Raw genomic sequence first — 23,940 nt, forward strand, 5'->3', positions numbered from 1 at the left:
ATTGGGTCACAGAAATATCTGCATTTCCTGTGATAACATTGGATCCATTTTCCTTCACTTCACACTCATATAACTTCCCATCCTCTACTGTAACATGTTTGACTATCAGATAGGCTGTATTATTTAGTCGGATCTGATCAGTTTTCCTCCTGTTCTGCTGAGATGAGTCTCTCTGTTTCCAGTGAAGACTGACTGTATCTGAGAGTCTGGAGATGGTACAACTGAGAGTGATGTCACTGCCCACCAGAGGCCACTGTCGACTTGCTTCAGCTGTGAAAGACAGATCAATATGATTTAATGTAATTAGTGGCATTTACAATCCAATGATTAGGTTCGAACTGATCTTGGGATGTGCTCATCATCAGCACTTGTACCTTCCTGCATTAAAGGGTCTGGCCAGTTTAAACACAAGTGCATCTTACCAGTAGAACAACACAGTGGGGATGACAATTCTCGGTCCACATCCACCAGCACAATTACCATTCCTGGAGTCACAGAGTGATTATTATGATACAGATTCATATTTAATTTATGTTGATTCTGTTTTGTGTTAAAGTTATAAAAAGTGAAATCTTGTCGGTAGTTTCTTCTTTGAAAGGCATTTGATAAATTTGGTTGTTTTGGTTCCCCACCGGGATTGTAACAAAATTAGTCTCAAGTTGGGCATTATACCCAGTGACTGTAAAAGGGCTTCACTGGAACTTTCCAGCATTTAAACAAACAAGACTTCACATTTGCTTGTGCTATATTCTATTGGAAAATTAACCTTTGAGGCTCAAGCCTTTGTAGAATGGGTGGATCTAACTGTCAGAGACTTAAAACACTTGAGAAAAGACCATTTCAAGGCTGTAGCAGAGCACATGGGAATGAACATAAGATCAGGAGCTAACAGGGGCAGGATCCTTGAAGAATTGGTTAGGTACCTGGGGCCCAAGGAAGGATTGTTTCCTTTAAAGTTTGAGTACAACTGACTAGAATTGAAAAAGGAATAGAACTAAGAAAGATTGACTGAGAGAGGGAGAAATCAGCAAGGGAGGAAAAAGATGGTCAAAGAGATACAGAAAGAGGTGACATACAAGAAGGGAAAGAGGAAGCAAGAGGAAAAAGCTTCAAATGGAGCATGAATTCTGATTGCACAAACTTGAGTTGCTGAGGAGAAGTGAGGCTGTCTCAGAAAGAACTCCCCTCTATTTTGATTTGGCAAAGAAGTTTTGTTTCCTACCTAACTTTAGTGAGGAATTACTGTAGCTAAAATAAAAAGAAAAACTGAAGTCTGGATTTTGGCAGTCTGTGTAGTGAAATAGAGATACTCCCATTGTCTCAAGTTTTACCAGAGCTGGCCGTATCATTTCCTGGGGTGTGTGAGTGGCCGGGTGAAGGTGACTCTGGGGAATTTACGCCATCAGGACTGTCATGAGCTGAAATGTGCCTTTTTGGTGATAACTGTATCCATGGAACTCGGATGGAGTAAGGCTATTGTCAGAGGCTACGTGATGATTAAACCCCGCGTGAGGGAAAGGAGTTAAACTCTACTTGAGGAAACCAGAATTATGAGGGACTATGGATTCTGCACATGGTGCCAAACATTCGGGGGGAACTGCCAGAACATGTTTGCAATGTATCCTTGTTTTATTGGCTATTTACAGTGAAATTTAAAATGCATAATGAATACAGCTTGTCTCTTCATTCATGACTAATTGATGCAGATTTTGGTTTGATTTTACAATCAAAGTTTTGAAAAGGTGAAAATTTGTCTTTTGGTTTCTTGCATTTAAGATCATTTGGGAAGTTCGATTCTTTCACTTTGTTTGTCTCCATGGGGATTGGAACACAGAAGGAGGCTATTCGGCCCATCAAGCTAAACTTACATTGTTTGGAATGGTATTTATGGAATCGACAGGTGCTGGCAACTCACTGGATGTGCTGGAAATGTATTACCCATAATATCTGTCACAGAGAAGGCTCCAGTCCTCCCCTGTACTCAACGTGCCCAGACCATTACAGTAGGACCACCCAGTGGGTGGAGTTTCGGCTGGTTGAGAGGGGCTGTTCAGGAGGGGTGGTCGAGGTGTTGAGAGGGAGTTGTGTATGCCAATTAATCATTTAATTGTATTTTATTAATCATTTTTAACCATGTGACTGCTTTCATTTCTTTCATATTAATGAATGTAAACTGGTTATGGTGGAGACCTGATGTCAGAGTTTATATCATGGTGGGAGAAGGTGGAGCTACGGAGGGAGAATTCTGACCGAAGACATCGCTGTTGCTCATATTGAACATTAAAAATAAAAACAGTTCCAACTAAACAGACAGAGACATATCAGGGCAGGTCACTGAGGTGGTGGTTTGTCACAAACACTTCACCTACAGAAACTGAACTAGATGATGGCCACTCGGAAAGTGTGAATGGCCTTCTTCCTGGCCCAGGTTACAGTAATCACACCCGTTGTAGGCATGGAGATACCCCCTGCCCCTGTTGAGGGTGGGATATGATCTCATAGAGGTGGTCCTGGATGGCCAGGTTGGGATTAATAATCCAATCAGACAATTTGATTTAAGGTATTGATTTATATGCCAAGGCCCAGGGTCAGGAAGGTGTATAAAGACACAGCCCTCAAGGACCTTGTTACTGCAGTCGGTAGAGAGGCTTGGTCAGACATTCCAAAGTCACGCTGCGAGATCTGTTGAAGGACTGGCCACATGAGATGGACCCGAGCACGTGGGATTCCGAAGCAACCAGTATCATTGCGAGTGTGTCCTATTGCTTAGAGATTTAATAAAGGTGTTTCACATTGAGTGAAACAGTATCCCCACTTGTTGTGTACCATTGATACCAAAAGTAGAGGCAAGAACTTCTGGACCAGAGAGGGGGATCTTACAATTGCAGGGGAGGTGGGGAGTCAGAAGGTGGGGTGTTCAGGGGTTCAGTACCATGTTTACCCAGGATTAGACTTGGCTTTAATCCTGGCTTTAATTCTGCTTATATATTTGGAACCAATCAAATTCTCCGATATAAATTGGAGTTTCAGATGGTTCCAGGTGCAGGGTTTTTGTCCAATAGAAGCTTAAACTTCCCGGGCAACTCCTGTGTAGTCGTTGCCTGGGGACAGCTGGAGATGGTTGGGGGGGGACGGGGGAGTGGGTAGGGGGTTGCCGAGCACATCTTCTGGGTTACCTCCAGGTTATGGCCCACTGGGGAATGTAAGTTCTGGCCAATACCTCTATAAATGAATCCCAGTGTCGGATATGCTTTGTGAACTGCTCTCAATATGTCCCAGCAACTTCAAAGATCAATGTGCATGAATTCCCCAGTCAGAGGACTGGTAGCTCAGCAGTGTCAGCAGAGCCAACTGGGCCGTGACCCCCTTTTTAATATTAAAATCCCTCCCCCCTAGGCTGTCACTGAGAAGCCGTCTTCATTTAGCTGGTGGTCTCTCCACACGGCGGGGAGTCGATCCGCTGATGGCAAAATGCTGATGGCCTGGAAAAATGGAGTTTAATAGGAATTTACATATTCCAATTGGGTTCCTGCCTCCTTGTGATGGGCAGCCTGCCCGATTCTGGTCCCACCATCAGTAAAATTCCCCCATGGCAGGACATGGTCGGGGAGATAATCTGCCACAGATCCCTGTGAAATCCTGGGCACACCACTTCCATTCCCACCTCCTGGGGACAGGGAAAATTCTGCCCTTTGATTCTCTGATTTTCCCTCTATCTCACAATGATGAGAGTTATTAGCACAAGGGAGCTATTTGGTAACAGAATTCAGTACATCTTACAGACAGTCTGTCAGTTTATAGACCATAATAGTGTCTATGGGTTGGATTCCTCAGTTTGTTGTTTCTGGTTAAATTGTCAATATTCTTTTACTCAGGTTGACCATTTCAATAGAAACAATGAACAGAATCTTTCCCCTGATGATTATAATAAGGGATGTGCATCGCACTGGCTAATATAAAGCTTCTGGGCTAATTTTCATGCCACACCCCCACCTCCAGCCCTGTTTCCCGGAACCATCCCATCCTTGGGCCATTTTCATGGAGGCAGCTTGGGAGTCAGGAAGGCTACCCACAGTGGGAGGAGTTAAAGGCCTATCAAGGACAATCAGCTAATTCAGGCTGAAATTTTCCAGTCGGTCTGTGGGCCTCCTGAGGCCTGGGGGAACTAGGCCAGCTACCTGCCGGCTACCACCCGGTGGCTGAGCAGGGGGACAAATACTCATGACTGGCTTTCAGGTCCTCCCCACTTGCACGGCCACAGCTGCAGCCATAGGCCACACTGTAGAGGGTTCCACTTTCACAATTATGATCCGATTGCTGGGACAAAATTTTAACATAAAAGTTTAAGAAGTTTGGAGAAGGAACACCTCAAGATGGATGCAACCCCTCTCTCTTACCGGAGCTGCAGGCTGCTGTTATATCTGATCCTCCCATTGGCCCTCAGCTTCGAGAGTCCGGCCACCATCCTCAAATAGCAGGCTAACCTGCCCTCTGGCCTCTAATTGACCAATTCAAGGAAAATCACTTGGATAAAAGCAAAATACTGGGCATGCTAGAAATCTGAAACAAAAACAGAAAATGCTGGAAAAACTCAGCAGGTCTAACAGCTTCTGTGGAGAGGAAATAAAAACGTTTTGAGTCCATATGAATCTTTTTTTAGTGTCAGAAGGATTGGAAACATTAACTCTGTTTTGTTTTCCACTCCACAGATGCTGTTAGACCTGCTGAGTTTTTTCCAGCATTTTATGTTTTTGTTTCAAGGAAAATCACTGCTGGGTGACTGTGCCCATACAGGGGCAGGATTGTAAACCCCATTTGACCCAAACGTCGGCGTCCTGACCCAAAATCCAAAAACCCTGAACAATGTGATCCCAGCACTCTCTCATCATTACACCTGAAATGATTCATGGAGAATCAACTTTTTTTCTACATTTTGTTCCACTCACCTTTGATCCCAAATATTTCATAATGTTTCAGGATTTCATTTCTCGGCTGTGTCTGAATCAAGGTGAACAATCCAGCAAATTGAATTCTGGGATAGTGAATTCTCAGATTAATGGTATTCCGATCTTGTATTATCCTCTGGAACAACTTGTTGGTTGTAAATTGTCTGCTCCATTCTGCACTCCACCTGCCCCATCCGTCTCTCCGAAAAGTAACCAGCTGTTGGAATTCTTGCCCTGAGTGTGGTTTCCATTTCCAGACAACAGGACCATCTCCAGGATTGTCTGGTCCTTTTAGTGAGATCTCACCTCCCTCATCCAAAAAATAAATATGATTTGTGTTACCTGTTAGAAAGAAGAAATGTAATTATTTTAAAAGCAAATCTCAAATTCTTAATCCAAGTTCTTAATCCAATGTCTGTAATAATTCTGAATAAAAGCAGAATACTGCAGATGCTGAAAATTTGAAATTAAAACAGAAAATGCTGGGATTATTCAGCAGGTCTGGCAGCATTTTTGAAGAGAGATAAATACTTAATATTTAGGCTGGAATTTGCCGTCCCCGTTGGTGTCGGGCGTCATGGTGGGCGTGAGTGAACAATATGGCGAGAAGGCCAAAATTCGGTTCCACTCCGTTGTGAAACCAGCTTTGCGATCGTCCCCTCCACCTGTCAATGGGTGACCACGTTTCCTGCTGCCGCACATCAGGAATGTCATTTTCATACATCTGCATATTATTATAAGCCCTGCCCACTAGAATCATCCCCCCGTGCTGGATCATCTGGGAATGTCGGCGAGATTATACGCCGACGTGTTTCACAGCAACATGCAAAAGACGGTGCACCTGGTGAGCTGAATTTCCAGAGGAACTCGGGGGCGAGTGTGCACTAACGTTACACAGCGCTCGCCAGGGTCGCCTGTTTGAACTTAAGAAACAGGCGCCACACATTCAGGCGAGGGCACAGGCATTTCGCTATTTCCCGACTGGCTGACTGTGCGGTTCTGGAGCAAGTGCTGCTCTGCCGTTGGTGGAGGGTGGGAAGGCAGCACAGCCTGATGGTGGTGCAGAAGTACATGCAGGGAGCGGGGCAGAGGCGGAGGGAGATGGCCACACATTAGGGAAACATTGTATGAAGTGACCGTTCCTCCACAGCTGAGACAGTTCAGATGCAGCCACATTGACATGTTTGGAGTCGGGTCTCTAGCTTCTCTTCCCAGTGAAGCAATGCAGAGGCATGAAAGTGCCACCAAATGCTCCTGAAATTTTCACCACTCGGGAACAAACTGCAAATAGTTGAGCGGTTTAGTGGACTACAGAACAACTGGACGACAGGGAAAGTCATACAGTCTCCTTACAAAAGCTAGTCATGGCGCAGTCACTAGTGGAGGTGCTCACAGCCCCTTGCAATGTCTTCATTCAGTTTTGGACTAGTCTCCCCCATGGTTCAAGCTAACAGTGCAGCCTTGCAGTGCAGGTTAGGAGAATGCCTGCGCCCGAACTGAGAGCACACCATGCAATCCAGTGGGCAAAGCTGCCGCCTGTTGGTCCTGTGGAGTAGGGTGGATGGAGGTGGGGTTTCGGGCAGCCATGCAGTACACTGATCCCTGGTCATCTAAGTGGTGGCCAGCAGTCTCCCACATGCATTAAGGGGCCTTTAGACTTAACCAAGAGAGGTTCTTATTACACCCATGCTAACCTACGCGTCTCTCCCTCTTTCATCTGGCAGGAACATGGAGTCTGGTGAACTATCTGTATACCTCGTGGTGCACAGAGAGCAGGGACGAAGGAGAAGAGAGCGATGGAGGCACCTGGGTGGGCAGGGGGGTGGGTAGCAGCACCCTCAGGAAGAGGCAGCTGGGGCACCTGTGCATGGCGCTGATGAGCCACAGTGAGCCTCACTGATTGGCAGCCAACTAGACCCAGGGTCTACAGACGACACTTGTCATTCCTGTAGATGAGCGAGAAACATTGTCGCCGAAGACTGCGCATGACCAGGGAACTGATAAGTCACATCTGCCAGTGACTGCAGGATTTGTTGCCATGGAGACATGGAGAACATCCACTGCCAGTGGCCTAGAAAGTGACCGAAGCACTCAATTTTTAAGCCAGTGGCTCTTTTCTGGGGTCCACAGGTGATCTCTGTGGGATCTCACAAGCCTCCACATACAATGGCATCCCGGAGGCATGGATTGGGGGCAGGGATTTAACGCAAGAGGTAGAAGGATAAGAGGGGAGTTGAAGAGAAACATTTTCCCCCAGAGGGTGGTGGGAGCCTGGAACTCAGTGTCTGTAAGGGTGGTTGAGTCAGAAACTCTCATAACACATAAGATGCAACATGCCATGGATGTTATATTCATGAAGGCACACAGCTTTGTGCAATGAGCCCCAGATCAGGAAAGCCAGGATGAAAGAGCACTGGGATTTGTGCAGGTCTCAGGTTTCCCACAGGTGCAGGGTGCCATTGACTGTACTGATGTGGTACTCAGGTCTCCATGGTAACAAGCAGACATCTTTGTCAACCGCAAGGACTTCCACTTGCGGAATGTTCAGCTGGTATGCAACCACCACCAATGCATCCTACAGGTCTACAGGCAATTGCCAGGGAGTCTCCACAACACCTATATTCTCAGCAGGTCTCAGACCCCTGACATCTTCCAGGGTCCACAGGCTGCAGGGTTGGCTCCTTGGGGGACAAGAGCTACCCACAGAGGACGTGGCTGATGACGCCCGTAAGGCGGCCGCAGAATACAGCAGAGCGACGGTATATTGAGGCTCATGCTGCAGCTTGCACCTTGCTGGAGCAGACCATCAGGATGTTGAAAGTGAGGTTGTGGTGCCTGGACTCTGCAATATATAATCCCCAGAGGATTTCACGCATCGTCATCACTGCTGCGCCCTTCACAACCTGGCGCTGCAACCTGGGGAGGAGCTGCCTGAGGAGAAGATGGAGGAGTTGATTTTCTCTCCATTGAAGAGGACGTCAACAGGGATGAGGGTAATGAGGTACTCGAAGGGGAGGATGTCAGCGATGAGGCTATCGTGTTGTCCAGGTGAGGTAGGCACGTTCGGGAGGTCCTCATAGCTGCTAGATTCATGGAGAATGTTGTCGACTTGCCGTGAAGGGGCTCCATAGATCCTCACCTTGCATCTGTGAACATTTGACTCCTGCCTGGCTGATGGCAGCGCACATACCCTCTGTGACAATCTCCTGTCATGGAGATGCAGTGGATGCCCATAGTCCCTACATTCCAGAAGGATGATGATGACATTAACTTCTCCTGTTCCTATGGCATCCTTCATGAGCAGAAGCCTCCAGAACCACACTGTCACCGGACACAGATGCTGATGAGATGGTGGGTCAGACACACCTCAAAGGTGCTGAGAGCACACAGAGAAAATGATGGTACTCTGTGCCACCGGCACAGGACATTCTGGCAGCAATGATAAGCCCCATTGAGGTGCAGGCATGACTATTGTGTCCAGTGACAGTGAAGGCACCATCAGTGTGCTGGGAAGGTTGCATAACCACAGGGAAGAGGCCTTGGACTGAGACACCTGCCTTTATCTTGTGCAGGAACCAAGATTTCACATCAGAGTGACACGGACACTGCTCATCAGAACAAGGAGCCATTGGCCAGGAGACATCCTTAGGAGTTTATTTACAATCGTGAACATTATGTACAAGTGATTCACACCCGTGCCCAGCCTATGCTTCCTGGTTGGTCTCAGCTGCAGCTCATTACTGCTGAGCTGTGGCTGTTGCTGTGGTTGAGCTTGGTGCTGCCTGTGGCTGTTCCTGCTGCTGTTTTCCTGTGGCTGTTCCTGCTGCTGTGTACCTGTGGCTGTTGCTGCTGCTGTTTTCCTGTGGCTGTTCCTGCTGCTGTTTTCCTGTGGCTGTTCCTGCTGCTGTTTTCCTGAGGCTGTTCCTGCTGCTGTTTTCCTGAGGCTGTTCCTGCTGCTGTATTCCTGAGGCTGTTCCTGGTGCTGTTTTCCTGAGGCTGTTCCTGCTGCTGTTTTCCTGTGGCTGTTCCTGCTGCTGTTTTCCTGTGGCTGTTCCTGCTGCTGTTTTCCTGTGGCTGTTCCTGGTGCTGTGGGGTTTCCTGAGGCTGTTCCTGCTCCTGTGGGGTTTCCTGAGGCTGTTCCTGCTGCTGTGGGACTTCCTTGTAGTCTTCAACTGGATCAAGAAGATGCTGCCAAAAAGTCTGCTGCTGCTAGTCTAGCACTTCCTGAAGAGCCTGGGAGTGGGAGTTTGGGGAGAGATGAAGGGGAGAGGACCCAACTCCAGCTCGAGGGGGAGGACTTTTGCTGCAAGAGCTGGGAGCCTGTGGGAGAAAAGAACTATATTTTGTCTGTCTGGCTGTCTGCAGGGGTAGGAATGCAACATTCGTGCAGGGAGGGCTGTGAGAGACTGAACTTTGAGGGGAAGGAGACCTGTACCCTACTCTATCCTCCCTTGCCCCGCCTGGGTTTGCTAACAGTGCCCAGAGCCAGCTGCATCTACAGATATTTACCATCGTTCCTGAACGGTGCCTGGGCATTGATAGCTTTGTGAGGGTCCTGGGGGAGAGTATAGTAACCGATGCCCCTCTTGTGGCGCAGGGCTGTGATTGTCCTGCTGCCTAAGAGGCGGGATCTCCGCCACCTGAAGAACTGGCGCCCAGTCTCCTTCCTCAGCACGGATGACAAAATCTTTACCAAGGCAATGTCTTTTCACCTTGTCACCGTGCTGGACCACATGATCCACCCTGACCAGTTCTACACAGTCCCGGGATGCACCATCTTCGATAACATCCGTCTGGTCCGGGATATTATCCACTTTTCCCAGAGGACTGGTGTGTCGAGTGCCTTCCTTTCTCTTGACCAGGAGAAGGCGTTCGACAGGGTGGATCACGAATATTTATTCAGGACTCTGCAAGCATTTGGGTTTGGGCTGCATCATGTCGCTCAGACTCGACTTCTGTACGCTGCCACAGGCTGTCCGGTTAAGGTTAACGGGTCCCTGACGGCGCCCCTTCACTTTGGGAGAGGAGTGCGTCAGGGCAGCTCCTTGTGTGGCCAATTGTGTTCTATCTGTTTGGAGCCTTTCCTGCACCTCTTGTGGAGGAGGTTGTCGGGATTGGTTCAGCGCGGGCCGTGCATAGGGGTGGTCATCTCAGCTTACACGGATGACGTGCTCCTCATGTTCACTGACCCAGCTGACCTGTGGAGGATGGACGAGTGCCAGGAGGTCTACTCTGCTGTGTCCTCTGCCAGGATCAACTGGGACAAGTGTTCTGGAAATCTGGTTGGTCAGTGGCAGATGGATCCCGCACCTGAGAAGCTCAGTCTTTTCACCTGGAGCAGGACAAGCCTCATCTACCTGGGGGTCCACCTCTGCGCTGCTGCGGAATCCTGGCCGGTGAACAGGCAGGAGCTGGAGGCCAAAGTCACCACTCGCCTGCGGCGCTAGACAGGACTGCTCCGAGTGCTGTCTTACCATGGTCGGGTTCTGGTCATAAACCAGCTGATTGCCGCCATGTTGTGGTACCGGCTAGTCACTTTGACCCCTCCCCCGGACTTTGTCACTAAAATCCAAAGAATGCTCGTTGGATTCTTCTGGGGCAAAAGGCTGCACTGGGCCGCTGCTGAGGTGCTGAGTCTCCCGCTTTGGGAGGGCGTTCAGGCCCTGGTGTGCCTACACACCCAGATGGTGACTTTCCGGCTTCAGTTCCTGCAGCGATACCTTGAGTGTTAGCTCTTTGCAGGGGAGGTCTTTAAATATGTTGCCCAGATTACTGAAGGCCTCAGGTGATGGCGGGGCAGGCGATTCAGAGGCTGCCCCACCACCAACACAGCGTGTTTGCCAGGATTGAATTATTAATGAGGCTGGGAATGCCGGGAATGTTACGATACGGTTTGAAAATCTATCATTGTGGCTGGCAGGGAAAGCATCCTTTTTCCCATCCGGAGCCACACTTAGTGCCCTTTGCGTCTAATATGACTCTTCTTCAGATCTGGGATCAGATAGAAATGTGATGAGGTTTATGCTGTTGAAAATGTGGGGGGGTTGCAGGTGAAGCAAAATAAAAGGTCAGGAATAGGTTAGAGGTCTGGAGAGATTAAATGACAAATATGTCACAGAACACAAGACAAAGACCTTGGTAATAATAGTATTAAAGAGTAAAGCAGGCGTTAGTAGCAGAATAAAGGAAGTTGTTGGAACTTGCATTCCTCAACCCCTGAAAGGAAGAGAAAATATTTCTTGTTCAGGCGTTGGATGAGACAAAGAATGAAGTGGAACTGGGGACAAGGAGAGCTTTGAGATCGGGTGAGTGTGTGCTGCTGAAGGGAGAGGTCGAGTGTGTACATATGGCGGCAGATGTAATAATTATAGTGTTAACTTAAGAGTCATATTTTTATAATCAGCAAATAATATTGTCTTCATTTCAATCATTATTACAGAGAAAAACAGAACAATCCTATTATATTCAGTGTATTGATTATGAGAGTTAGCTGAATATACAACACGAATACAAAAAACAATCAAAACAAAAAGAGGGGACGTGGTTAAATCCTTAGACAGAATATAAAGGTTCCAGAACTCCTTGTGACTCCTGGTCTACAGGGGACATTATCAGGATGAACAGGAGCTCATGGGAGAGAAACTGGGGAAGGATACAATTATGTGGGTCTCTATCCTGTTTATCTTGTAATGGGGTTTCCCAAATTGGGACGAGTTCAGGTGTTTCCTGCGTCCACTCATCACTGTGTCTGAAATGTGACGGGGATAAACCAGCTCTAGGAATCTGACTGGCAGTGTATTTCAGGTGCTGTGTCTTATCAGTGCAGGTGTCATCCATGGCTGTGATGGTGAAAAATGTACTTAATGCGCTTGAATATTTCCAAATGGCCCCTGGTGGCTTTGGTCCCATCTTTCAGTCAATAGTTCATCATTCACTGGAATATATTTCCACCTTCAAATCATCACCAGCCTTTATTTTAAAGGGTAAAAGTGAAATAGTAAAATCCTCACTATAACCAATATTTTGGTTACATTTTCACATCACAAATTCTAGAATCACAATAGCTCTGGTTGAAAAATCAAATTGTGTAAAATTATTAAACTTTTTCAAATTGAATTTGAGTTGAACAGTATCGTGTAAAAAAAAACAAATATGGCTGCGGATGCTGGAAATCTGAGATAAAAATACAATGTGCTGGAAACACTCAGCAACTCCGGCAGCATCTGTGGAGAGAGAAAGAGAGGCAATGGGCCCAATTTTAACTCTGTTTTAGCGAATGAGCTTTCATTGAATTAAAATCTCACTCGTTTTAACTTTTCAGGTCAATGACTTATCGTCAGTTCTGACGGACCTGAGTATTTCCATCATTTTGCGTCGCTACAATAGGTTCTATAGGCTCAAACAATAAAGTACTTTCAACTGTTCCTCATTTTAGAACCATAAATTCACATTTAAATATTATTACATATTGGAAACCTGAATTCTGTAACATATGTAACCGGTTGACCATTGAATGTTTAAATATCAAATATATGGATTCCAGAAAGAGTTCCACGGAGTGATTGTGATAGTTTGAAATGTGACAGGAAGCTATATGATAGATGTTTGTTATATGCAAGAGTATATGTAGAGGTGAACAGGGAAATTCAGAGATAGGTCAGGAAACGGAGTTAAGAGCAATGAGAAATATGTTCACAGTTTTCATTTTATTAAATTGTCCCATTGCTTGAATCGGAAAAGTGAACTTACACATCCTGTTATCCTGTTAAAAGGAGCAGGAACATAATAATAAAGACATTATTTCCTTTCACAATAGTAGATATGTAAATTCATTAAACACTATGATAGTGTAAAGTAAGATAAGTGTGACTGATGGAAATAAGGCACTTACTTTGTGTGAAAACAGGCGGAAGTAGAAACACAAAGAAAATGAATATCGAACCAGCTGGCAATTTGCTGCAGGAAAATCGTAGACTCATTTCACAGATTCAGTCTCTTTGCCTGTGGGAAATATACATTTAGATACAGTTATTGATATATCGCACCAAAAAAACATGAAGTGTAACTGAGACACATTTCTTCCATATGTTTATCACTCAGACTGTATATATGACGAAATGAAGTAAAACATCTTAACACATTATTTCCTCATTCTCATTGGGAAATATAAAACGTGCAATGAAATTCTTCCGTCATGATACCACCTCTCCCTCTGATAAGTGTAATAAAAGTTATACATACTAACATACGACGGACCATATATAATCCACATTTATCCCACAGCTACATACTCTCCTCTGCCGGCAGGTTTGAAGGCCGGAGGGCTCATAAAATCCAATGGGTGTCCTGCCCGCTGCCTCCCCACCCACTGGCAATCTGTCTCAAATTTTATGGGGGAACAGTGGAGGCAGTGGGCCAATGTAGTAATTGTAGCTTTAAGGAATGTAGCGGCTGTAGCTTTAAGACGTATTGTGCCATTTAGTATCACATGACAGTGTGAACAAATCAGCTCGAAGTGCGGGGAATCTTAGAGTCGGAGTTATTCTTCCATCTGTGAAGATTGATGGAAGCATATATCTGCTGCTGCAGCCTGTAAATAAAGTTTGATATTTCTAATGAAAAACCTGTCTGGAAAAGCTAGTTCATAAAGTATTGGCGATGAGGAAGGGATCAGGTCTGGTGTTGTCCCTCGCCTAGCAACTGTGAGAGTCTTGTTTAAATAGATGAAAAGTAAAATATACTCACCCAGTATGCCACCGAGTTCAAATAGAAGAAACAGAAGCTCTGTCATTTTAAGTTAAAGAAAAAAAACAGGCCCCGAGCCAAATGGCTGAGAAAACTTGCGGAGCACTCCGAACATTTTAAAGAAAACGGCAGCTGCAGAGGCAAAAAATAAAAACAAAAGAGAATCTGTACATAAATCATAAAATAGGTGGCAGCCCTGCTGGCTGAGTAGGTTAGAGAAGCTGGCACACAGCTGCAAGTAAAGAAAGGTTTAAAAACAACCTGCAGTGCACAGTAAAAAAAAAGGATGCAGCGTTAAAAATAAAAAAAAGCTTGCTGCAGAGTTGACAGGTTGCAAGTTTTAGAAAAGGGCAATCAGAATAGAAATCAATGCAACAGCTTTAATTGTTTTTTTAAATGGCCCTGAATGGACCACGAGGCCGCTGGGTGTCCCGAAGTGAGGGATGCCCAACATCAAATGAACCTGCGGAGTTAGTAAAAAAAAAAACAGCCACATTTGCTGGTGTCAAATCACAAAAAGTGCAGGAAACTCAAAAACAGCCCAGAAAAGTCAACAACTGCAGAGACAGCCCTGGTAAAAAAAATCAATGACTGCTCTTAAAGCAGCAATGCATTTAAAGTGACAAATACAAAAAAGGTTACTATGGACAGCTAATTAGAAGAGGCCCCAGAGAGAGGGAAACTCTCTGTACAGGTCCATTGGCAACAAGAGACCCCAGAGATGAGGCAACTCTGCGAAAGACAAGAAACTCTAAAGAGAAGGCAATTCTGCCAAAGCAAACCCAGAGACAGGGCAACCCTGCCAATGGCAACAGGAGGACCCAGAGGGAGGCAACCAGAAAATAAACATTTGAAAGAACAGTTGATTTTCCTTCAAAATCAAATGCAAAAATAATGTGTAACCATCAGCAACATGAAGGAGTGAAGACTATTTTAAACAATTGAATGGAAACAGCAGCAGAAACTCGAAGAGGGCTCAGGAGAAGCCCTGGTAATTGGAGAGGGCTCAGGAGAAGCCCTGGTAATTGGAGAGGGTTCAGGGAAAGTCTTGGTCATTGGAGAGGGCTCAGGGGAAGTCCTGGTCATTGGAGAGGGCTCAGGGGAAGCCCTGGTAATTGGAGAGGGCTCAGGGGAAGTCCTGGTAATTGGAGAGAGCTCAGGGGAATTCCTGGTAATTGAGGAGGGCTCAAGGGAAGCCTTGGTAATTGAGGAGGGCGCACAGGAAGCCCTGGGAGTCTTATATCACTGGATACTGCCAGGACATTGGTGTAATAGTTTTGCTCGTACCATGTAGAAGTGGCCGTATCACCTGCAAACATGTGGATCATTTGAGAAGAAGGGAGAAAACAGCAAAAAAATGATGTTCCATTATGGAAATCGTGCTCCCTGTTGAAATTGTTCAACCAAGGAAAGACATACCAGATGTTTCTGTCGGAGGAGATAACACTGAACTGCCTGTGGCTAAAGAGGTACCTGACATTGCTGAGTTTCCAGATAATGTGGATCCTATAAGAGATTGAAATTCATGGAGCTATGAGATTCCACCAGGATCAGGAAGCCAACTGAGAGAGTGAACTTATAACTCAATGACCTCTGTATATATTTGTAATGTCATGAAGGTAGATAATCTTGTAAATACAAACTGTACAAAAAATTTAAAGGGAGAGGAATGTAGCAATTGTAGCATTAAGAAACATGGTAACTGTAGCTTGAAGACTTATTGTGCTGTATAGTATCATGTGACACGTAACGAATCAGCTCTTAATGTGGAGAATGTTAGAGTGGGAGTTCTTCTTCTAGTTGTGGAGCTTGTTGGAAGCATGTAACTGCTGCTTCAGCCTGTAAATAAAGTTTGATGTTTCTAATGAGAAACCTGTCTGGAAAATCAAAACCAAAACAACCAATGAGTACCTTTAGCGGCGCATTCATAAGGGCCTCATCATGTACATATTGCCATTTCACCTGTGGCAGGGGGAGGCCAATGCCATGTGGGAAGCCCAGCTGCTTTAGCTCCATGGACTGCTGCCGGGCAAGGGACTGACCTCATTGGTGGGCATCTGGTGCTTATCAGTGTCAGGCCCCTCAACCACAATGGTCCCACTCCCTACTGGCCTCTCCAACCTGGCCCCATTCCCATCAACATCCTCACCTGGGTCTGTCAGCCTGGTCCTGGTGATACCCTCAACTTATCTTAATTCCCCACTTCTCTATTCTGAGAGTACCAAGAGACTGCTGCTTCCATCTGCCATTGCTGTGACTAGAGACTGCTGGCCATCTGATTGGCTGACAGCTCTCTAAGTCAGAATTTCCTCCCACAATAGGGACAAAAGTCTCGCCTTAAGGCAATAAACACTGCTGCCAGTGTGATGGGCAGAAACCCCAGTGACTTTTAAGATGGGGATGTGGGAACCATGATGCCCTGTAGCATCCAGCCCTTAGACTTTTAAACTAAAAATAAAGTAATTGAATTAGGAATTAAAAAGAGAAATGTAATTACCAATTATAGGAAGAATAGACAAAAAATACATTTACAAAAGATCTCTCCAGCAAAACTATTTAAATGATATTGATCAAAAAAATATGAATTTTATGCAAATGAGAGTACTATTTGACAGCAATTAATATTTATGCACTCATGCAAAGCTTATTGATAATATCAATATAATAAAAAAACTTCCACGGCATTATCATCGCTGAATCACCCATCATCAATAGCCTGGGGATCACCATTGAACAGTAACTCCATTGTACCAAGTGAAGCCCAATGCAAACTGCAGGAACAGCACCTCATCTTCCGACTTGGCACCTTACAGCCTTCCGGGCTGAATATTGAGTTCAACAACTTTAGATCTTAAACTGCCCCTCCCCCCATCCCCACCCCGTTTCTCCCCCCTCCCTTTTTTTCAATAATTTATATAGATTCTTTTTTTCCCACCTATTTCCATTATTTTTAAATCTAAAACTAAAACTTTGTTAGTCTGTCCACCCCACCCCCACTAGAGCTGTACCTTGAGTATCCTGACTTCCATTCTTAATTAGCACGTTTCTTAGACAATATCACCACCTTCAACACCTCTTTGATCCTTTTGTCTGTGACATCTTTTGATTATCTGCTCCTATCACTGCTTGCTTATCTCCACAATCACCCCCACCCTCAACTTCTCTCTCCCCCCCCGCCCCCCCACCTTAGACCAGCTTATATTTCACCTTTCTCCTAACTATACTCCGTCTGCCGAAGGGTCATGAAGACTCGAAACGTTAACTGATTTCATCTCCACCGATGCTGCCAGACCTGCTGAGTTTTTCCAGGTAATTCTGTTTTTGTTATGTAAATGTTGTGGCTTTTGGTGAAGGTGAAAGGCAGGGTACATTGTGGCAAGTGCTTCCCCAATACTCTCCCCACCTTCTACAAGGCCAAAGTCAGAAGTGTGATGGAATATTCTCCACCTGCCAAGGTAAGTACATCCGCAACTGAACAAGAAGCTTGACTATCCCAGACAAATTAATCTGCTTGATTGGAAACCCATCCAATGCCTTAAACATTCACTTTTTCCACCATTAGCATACCATTGCTGCAGTGTGTTCAATCTACAGGATGCGCTGCACAGCACAACAAGGCTGTATCACAGCACTTCCAAAATCTATGACCTCCATACTAGGTGTGAATTATATATGAAAAATGATGGTGCTTCTGCCTGTGCACAGAGAAACACCGTTTGTTCCTCAGATCTCGAGCCACGCGGTCTGGCTCTGTAGTTTGATGGTTTCAGCACTACTGGAGCTGGAGAAGAATAAAATGGCGCTGTTTCTGCTTCCAATGACTTCTGAGGTGGTCCGTGCCGATTGCCATCTTTTGAAATGCACTCGTTCAGTTGTCCTGTGTGTGCATCATGAGAATGCAGAATGGGCAGATCACATTGTCAGTCAGCATTTAACACTGATTGGATAGATGACCTGCCATTTTGGACCTCACACGTCCTCTTACCACCGCTCTTAACAATGCACCTGAACTTGGGCTCAGCTGCAATGAGAGACCCTCAATCAGCATTATTTAAATGGTTCACCATGGAACATCCAGGGAGAGAGTTTTTGATTTTCTTTTGCTGTTTTGGTGGAAGTCTGTGTCCCGTGTGGTGGCACCAGTCAGCCATTCCCGCCATCTCCAAGCTGCCACATCAATCCGAGTCGTCTGTTTGAGGACAGATTACTGGAGTGCTGTCTGAAACTGGGAATCCCTTTGAACACTGGCATCCTCAGCCACGATGGCAGCTGCCTGAGCCTGGAAGTCAAAAAGCTGAATTACACGGAAACAAACAGAGATCTCATGAGATCAGCCTGAGCTTCCACGTCAACACTGAGACAATGATTGGCTTCAGGTTGTGCCACAATGGAAGCTGAGACATTGATCATCAAACGCTGCATCATTGCTGGGTTCACAAATATTCTAATGGTGTTGGCCACTATTTCCCGCTCTCATTTCCAAGCTCCAGAAAAACCCCTGCTCCATGGTCCTTGACAGTGACAATAGATCTGTGGCAGGCCCGCCAATGCACCAAACATTTTGGTCGACATGCCCACCAGCATTTTTCTATGTGCCACCACATCACAGTCCACATCTGAGCCCTCTGCAGGAGCACACATTTGTAACTTCATTCTCCAGGAAGCTGGGACACTGGCCTGACTCACCACATGCAGATCTCACCTCTATAACACCCACTCATGTTTTTATTCTTCCTGTATCTGAGCCGGTGCCTTAATGTGTCAGATCAAGTGGTGGTCCATTTTCATCAGAGTTTTATCTCAGCCATTTTCTTCATTCGCTACTGACTGGCCAAGTATTCTCGTGTGTCTGAAAGAATAAAGTCACATGGGGAGATTTGGGGTGAATGAAAAGGGTTTGGTTACAAAGCATGAAATGTATGGTTACACAACCTCCAGTTCCTACATCGTACCAAATTGTAAGATGAGGGTAATGTGGTCTTTCAGAAGATACATAAGGCAGGAAAAGTCTGTCATCCTCGATGGTTTCAGCAATGACAGTTGGCATAGCCAATTGGTCATGCCCATAGTATTGAGCACTAGGTGGTGAGGACATGCAATTGAGCCTGTCCCCATCAGTTCTCTGCCACTCCCTACTGTTAGGTGTTACCTTATGTACTGCAAAGGAGAGAGAAGAGAGTCAGTGAGTGTGTTGCCATGTGTTTGTCTTCCACAGCTGAATAGCTGGGAGTCTGTAGTTTAGAGGAGATGCAGAGCATTTGAATGTTAGTCATGATCCCTGATTACTAGAAGCGAGAGGTAGGGGTGTGGTTCATTGATTAATGTGTGAGGATGGTGATGCAGATGGAGGCAATAGCATTGAAAGATGCATTCAATGACCTCCACCACTTAGAAGTGTAAAAGGAATAGTGTAGTAATAGTGGGGGATTTCAACTTCCCAACATTAACTAGGTTAGCCATAGTGTGATAGGTTTAGACGGAGTGGAATTCTTAAAATGTATCCAGGAGAGCTTTTTAAGCCAGTACGTAGATGGTCCTACAAGAGAGGTCTTGGACTTAACTTTAGGAAATGAAGCCGGTTAAGTGGTAGAGGTAGCAGTGGGGGAGCATTTTGCAGAGAGTGATCATAACTCCATTAGATTCAACGTTGTTATGAAAAAGGATAAGAATGGGCCAGAAATCAGAGTTCTAAATTGGGAGAAGGCCAATTTTAATAAGATCAGATATGATTTGGCCAGATTTGATTGGGAGCAGCTACTTTTAGGTAAATCTGCATCAGAGCAGAGGGACTCATTCAAGATGGAAATAGGGAGAGCACAGGGTCCAACATATTCTAGTAAAGACAAAGGGTGGGACCAACAAATCCAGGGAACCCTGGATGTTGAGGGATATACAGGATTGGATAAAGAGAAAAAGGGAGGCTTATGGCAGATACTGAGAGCTCAAAGCAATGGAAACCCTCGAGGAGTAGAGAATGTGTAGGGGGGAAATTGAAAAGGAAAATAGGAGAGCAAAATGGGGACAAGAAAAAAACACTGGCTGGTAACATAAAAGAAAATCCAAAGTTATTTAACAAGTAGATTAAGAGAAAGAGGATAACTAGGGTAAGAGTCGGGCCTATTAAGGACCAGAGTGGTAATTTGTGTGTGGAGCCCGAAGAGTAGGTAGGGTTCGGAATGAACTTTGTGTCAGTGTTCACAAGTGAGAGGGACAACATGGGTATGGAAATCAAGCATTTGGATTGTGATATAATTAAAGAAATTAGCATAGAAAGGGAAGAGGTTCTAGGTTGTCTGGCAGGCTTAAAAGTAGTTAAATCTCCAAGCCTGGATGAAATGTACCCCAGGCTGCTGAGTGAGGCAAGGGAGGAGATAGCAGGGGCACTGGCAATAATTTTCAATACATCTCTAGCCACAGGAGAGGTGCCACAGAACTGGACGGCAGCCAATGTGGTACCGTTATTCAAGAAGGGAGAAAGGGATAAACCAGGGAATTACAGTCCAGTCAGTCTAACCTCAGTGGTGGTGAAACTATTGGAAGCAATTCTGAGGGACAGAATTAATCTACAAGTGGAGAGGCAGGGATTAATCAAAGACAGTCAGCATGGTTTTGTTAAGTGGAGGTCATGTCTGATCAAGTTGATTGAATTTTTTGAAGAGGAGACCAGTTGTGTAGATGCGGACAATGCATTTGACGTAGTCTACTTAGTCTTCAGCAAGGCTTTTGATAAGGTCCCGCATGGGATACTGATAATGAAGATAAGAGCCCATGGGATCAAGGCAGTTTGGCAAATTGGATCCAGAGTTGGCTGAGTGGCAGGAAGCAGAGATTGATGGTCGAGGGGTGTTTTTGTGACTGGATGCCTGTGTCCAGTGGGGTTTCACAGGGATTGGTGTTGGGTGTCCTGCTGTGTGTGGCCTATGTAAACGATTTAGACTTGAATGTAGGAGGGTTGATCAGTAAGTTCATGGATGATACAAAAATTGGAGGGGGGTAAATAGTGTGGAGGATAGCCTTAGATTACAGGAGGATATAGAGGGTCTGGCCAGATGGGCTGATCAGTGGCATATGGAATTTAATCCAGATAAGTGTGAGGTGATGCACTTGGGCAGGACAAACAAGGCACGGTAATACCCGCTGAATGGTAGGACCCTGGGAAGTACCGAGGATCAGAGGGACCTTGGTGTGCATGTCCACCGATCCCCTAAGGTAGCGGGACAGGTAGATAAGGCAGTTAAGGAGGCATATGGGATACTTACCTTTATTAGCCAAGGCATAAAATATAAGAGCAGAGAGGTTATGCTGGAACTGTATAAAATGCTGGTTAGGCCACAGCTAGAGTATTACATGCAATTCTGGAATCCGCATTATGGGAAGTGTGTGCTTGCACTAGAGAGAGTGCAGTGGAGATTTACCAGGATGTTGCCTGGGCTGGAGGGTTTTAGTTATGAGAGATTGGACAGCCTGGGGTTATTTTCCCTGGAGCAGAGGAGATTGAGAGGGGACATGATTGAGGTTTATAAAATTATGAGTGGCATAGATGCGGAACCCTCTGCCTGAAAGGGTGGTAGAGTCAGATACCCTCAGAACATTTAAGGAGTATTTGGATATGCGCTTACGATGCAATGGTATACAAGGTCTAGTGCTGGAAAATGGGATTAGAATGGTTAGGTACTTGTTTGGCCGGCGCGGACTCGATGGGCCTCAGGGCCATCTGTAGGCCTCTATGCCTCTATGACTCTATGACACTTGTGTGAGGCCATTGAACCTTTTCTGCCACTGTGTCCAGATCCTCAGGGCCAGAAACCTGGTATTGACCTCTGAAGCTATCTCCTCCAATTGCCATCTAAGTGCTGATTGGGAAGGCTTCTTAACCCCCCATGCCACCTCCTGCATTAAGGCCTCTAGCGCTGTATCTGAGAACCCAGGAGTCCACTCCCCACCTTACTGTCCCAATCCTTTGGTTTCTTCTTGCTGAAAAATGTCTCTCCCATCCAAGTCCAGCACCTGCAGCAGTTAGAATACACCTCCCGTTTAAGAAGTGCCAAATAACTTTGAATGGGACTAGCCTCACACTAACCTGGCCTTCTGTGAAGCATGCAGCTACAGTGCATCAGATTAACATCTTATTCAAATGATGACACCTCCAAAAAAAATGAAAAATCAAATACACAAACACAAAATACTGTGGCTGCTGGAAATCTGAAATGAAAACAAGAACTACTGGACATTCTCAGCAGGTCAGGCAGCATCTGTGGAGAGAAAGAGAGTTTACGTTTGAGGTCAAGATGACCTTTCATCAGAATGGACTGAAGAATCAGTTGAGATTAGATATCCAGACCCCTGGAGTCGGATTCACAATCTTCTGACTCTGATCAGAAAGGGCCCCAAACGAGTCCAGACCAACATTTCATATTTTGAACATTTCAACTGAAATGTGTGACAAGTGATTTTTAAATGTGAAATTACAAATGAAATATATCAAACCAACTCTGGAACACAAGTTAGATTATTTATTTCCAGATCTGCAAATGCTGGACAAAATTGTCATTTGTTTGTCTAATTGCCCTGGCTTTGATCATGTGAGCAGCACAATGAAGTAAATGGTTTTCTTGGTATCACAGTTTTAGATGAACCAAAGCCACACCCTTCAACATTCTGCCTAAGACCCCAATGTGGTTCATCTAAAACTGTGACAGGAAGATAATCATCTACTGCTTCGGGTTAGTCACGTGACCAGAGTCAGGAACTGTGAGACAACCCCATCAATTACATTATTTTCCAACATTTTAAAGAGACAAATCCTCCTGATTATATATTTCCATACTGCATACTTTAAGGATAATGTATCTGATATGGTGCTACTCACAGTAGGTCTGAGGGTGGTTTGTAAGAACAGGAGCATTGTCACATCACAAGCACTGTGCTGAGAAAGGGAAACTTTGACAACATGAAGCTGCAAGATTTCATTGCCGTGCTTTCCAAGCTGAATTAGAAAGTAACAGGTTGACAGATCCTTACGTCAATTAGAGTTTCTGCTTTTTCCTGTATCATATTCACTGGAGGAACTGACTTAAAATTAGGGGTAGCTGACACATTGATGTTAAAGATAACCAATCAAGATTGTCAATAATGATTCATCTGTTCTGTTACTTTGCATTTGTGACTTTAGCTTCTCTTTTTCCTACGAGACATTTTCAATTCAATTGGACATCATGGATTAGTTAAAGAATTGAACAGGCAACAGAACTTTGAAGTCAATCAAAACCTCAAGCAGAACCAGAACATCACATGGCAAACTAGAGAATCCAAGACTAGTTCTAGCCAAAAAATTACATTGGCCAGGCAACAAGCAGGAGAGATTAAAATGTATAAAATGGCAGATGGCAGTCATTCAGTTGTAAGAAACCTCCTTGGAGTTTTATGAAAAAGATGAAACCACATGAACAGGCACTTGATGTCCTTGTTTAGTCTCATGAGGAACAGGGTGCAGCAGAAGAGATGATTTGAAAGAGTAAACATTCAGAAAGTAGCAGATCTTTGAGCAATGTGTTCAATTACTCAAACCACATTTAAATCAATCCATTGAAATGAATTATGATCACATTTAGATTGCTTACCTTGTGGGAAGAGACTTGCAGAAACACTGAGACTGAGCAGCTAAGCTCCCAGTACAGAGATAGACAGCAAACTGAGACTCTCAGTCCTTAGCACAATTAATTCATTGACGTTTTCTCTTGTGAAACCACAGAACGGGCACTTCCACTTTCTTTGCAGCTCTGGATTGTGACATGATCAGAGCTGTTCACATTCAAGCTGAGACAGGAAATTGGCACAAAATAGAAAACACATTGTAGCTCAAAGTGGGAACTTATCAATATCAAAATATTTTGTGATGGGGAGAAAAGGGGTCACATTTGGGATGTTATTTTATATATACTTATATTATACATATATTTTATATATACAACTCCAGAAAGGAGATAACCTGACAAAGAATCTGAAGTTGTGGATCTGCGACATTCCACACGTACCAGGAAGCCACCTGAAAGACTGAAAATGTAAGTTCCTTACCCAGTGTAAATATTATTTTGTCTTGAAAAATGTTATATGTACAGCTGAATTGAAGGGGAGGAATATAGTAATTATGCTTTAATTTATTGTGTAATGTACCTTTAAGAATAATACTTGTAAGGAAGATCACATGATCTGTAGTAACCAATAGGAGAGTAGTGCAGGTACCTCAGCA

General features: G+C 44.9%; 1 long non-coding RNA gene across 1 annotated transcript; it reads right to left on the reverse strand.

Annotated features, from left to right (window-relative positions):
• LOC144674075 (uncharacterized) lies at window positions 1-23,392 on the reverse strand. The gene is made up of 4 exons (XR_013574466.1): window positions 23,312-23,392; window positions 12,838-12,947; window positions 4,947-5,288; window positions 1-270 (listed from the first exon to the last, which is right to left on the reverse strand). It is a non-coding gene; the product is annotated as an uncharacterized LOC144674075 (long non-coding RNA).
• Window positions 23,393-23,940: the final 548 nt, after the last annotated feature.

The sequence above is a fragment of the Cetorhinus maximus genome, unplaced genomic scaffold (assembly GCF_964194155.1).
Source record: "Cetorhinus maximus unplaced genomic scaffold, sCetMax3.hap1.1 HAP1_SCAFFOLD_550, whole genome shotgun sequence".
Taxonomy (NCBI): Eukaryota; Metazoa; Chordata; class Chondrichthyes; order Lamniformes; family Cetorhinidae; genus Cetorhinus; species Cetorhinus maximus.